This window comes from Pteropus vampyrus, unplaced genomic scaffold (genome assembly GCF_000151845.1).
Source record: "Pteropus vampyrus isolate Shadow unplaced genomic scaffold, Pvam_2.0 Scaffold113, whole genome shotgun sequence".
NCBI lineage: Eukaryota > Metazoa > Chordata > Mammalia > Chiroptera > Pteropodidae > Pteropus > Pteropus vampyrus.
The window spans coordinates 2,110,982-2,113,193 of NW_011888894.1; the positions used below are offsets into that span (position 1 = coordinate 2,110,982).

Here is a 2,212-nt window from a genome sequence, read left to right on the forward strand (position 1 = left end):
ATATAGCCGTGCAATGGAATACTTTGCACTCATTGATCAGAATGAGGTACAGGATCATGTGCTGTACTGACTTAGAAATATGACCATAGTATATTATATTAAGTGAAAAAAGCAAGTTGTAGAAAAAAAATGTAGCATTTATCTTCAAAAGTAATAAAGTTACAAAAACATGAATTCTGAACATAGACATCTTTCTTCTACATGTAATTAGAGTAAAAGTTAGCCTTATGCAAATGAGAAAACTCTAGAAACATTCTCCTTCAGGTCAGTATAACAAGATTATCCACTATTACATATTAATTAATATTCTGAACCTATGACAATCAGGAAAAACTCTAAAAACAATGAGAGAATTCAGTAAAGTGGCTGGGTAAAAAATATTAACAAACTGAAAATTAACATACCATAAATTACTTGTATGCGTTTTGGAATTCCCATAATTTTTGTTACTGATTTCTCCCTTCATTTCTTTATGGTCAGAAAACATAGTCTATCTTTTTGGCAGGTTCATAAAAATGCTGGTTGTTGTGAGGCTTAAATGGATAAAGATGGAAAGCATTTAGTACAGAGCATGCAACATTGCTAAGTGCTTGATAAGTAGTCACTGCTGTTATTTTTCATATCCTGGTTTGCCACATAGCTGGAACTTTAAAAATACTACTTCTCTAAAAGTTACATTTCCTTGAAGTAGTATAATAATCATAGTATTACAATACATCTTGATGCCAGGGAGGCTTACTGTGAATTAACAACTTGAATCAGGTGACACAACAAAAATCTACCTCAAGGCTGAAACAATAATGTTCAGAGAGTAGAGAAAGAAGGCTATGTCAAACCGTTACTTGAGCGTATTATTAAATTCTGAGGGTTCTATTTATAAGAAGAGGCCTCAGAAAGGACTTCTATAATGGTAATGCTTTTTCAAAGGCCCCTTTTTTGCAGAAGGAATATAAGAACCCTGAGTGTTTCACTTGGAAGAAAAGAAAGCTTTTTTTGAACGGGACAGCTTCATAGCTGCCTTCCTGACTGGAACATATAATGTGTCTCAACTGAAACCCCACAGATCTCTTAGGACGAATTTGGGCAATTCCATTGGAAAAAAGCTCAAAGGTCTCTTTTTACAACAGAATATCTCAAATTGGACACTACCGACATTTAGGCCAGATAATCCTTTGTTGTGAGGGCTGTCCTTTGCATTGTAGGATCTTTAACATCCATGGCGTCTACTCATTTGATACTAGAAGCAGCGCTCCCGAATTTGAGAACTGTTTTAGATAATCACTTGGCACCAATACAATCGTAAACAAACAGGCATTGAAATCCCACAGTATTGTTTGAAGGTGATCATCCAGATGATCCAGGATAGCTAGCTGATGATCTTTTTTTTTAAATTTCTTTCACCCCCCCACCCCTCCCTCGGTCGTTTAAAAAATTTATAATCTAAACAGGAAGGGAAAAAAAATGGAGAAATCTGGAAAATGTGTGCCCTTCTACCCCTACCTCCAGAATAAGAGAAAACAACAAACCTTAATACTGGAAAGGTCCATTTTCCCAGGCAAACTGCCTACAGCGCCACCACTAGTACGAAGCCGGACCAGGGGCAAAGGTGCGGGAAATCTCCAACACACACACACATGCCTCACCCTTAATACAATGCACTCGGCAGCTATCCTCAACCAAGAACAAAGAGCATTTCGATTTACTCTGTGTTAATTCCAAGGATTAGAACTAAGACGTACGGGAAGCCGATTCCAACTCATTATAAGGGAAAATGTTAAACTAATATGTCAGAGTAAAAGGAGAAAAAGATTACGCTATAAACACAAAAATGATAGAAACAGCGCATACTTTAGTGAACAAGACCTCCTTGCACAAAACGTTAAGTCACAGCCATCATCTGCTAATGATGTAGAAAAAAACCTAAGGCGATTTTTGTATCAATTACCAAAGGAACTTTAAATAGGGTTTTCTCAGGGCTGAAACAGTCAATACCAGCCCTAGAGCTCTGTCGGCGCCTTCTCTACCAGAAGGGTTGGCCAGAAGCACTCCAGGACCAGTGAAGAACCTGAGCATTACAGCCCTGGGGTAAACGCGGCTAGGGTAAACGGGGATTTCGCAACAATTCTCAGCAGCCTCAGGGAGGACGAAACTACAACTCCCTTTAGGCAACGCGAACTGAGGTGGGCGGGGACTGGCCGCGCGTGGGCGGCCC

The 2,212-nt window shown here is 39.0% G+C and overlaps 1 long non-coding RNA gene across 1 annotated transcript in view; it reads right to left on the reverse strand.

Moving 5' to 3' along the window:
• The window catches only part of LOC111743405, a 17,346-nt gene extending 15,268 nt beyond the window's left edge, over positions 1–2,078 (reverse strand). The window contains exon 1 of the long non-coding RNA XR_002781662.1: positions 1,527–2,078. This is a non-coding gene — a long non-coding RNA (uncharacterized LOC111743405). The remainder of the gene's footprint in view (positions 1–1,526) is intronic.
• Positions 2,079–2,212: the final 134 nt, after the last annotated feature.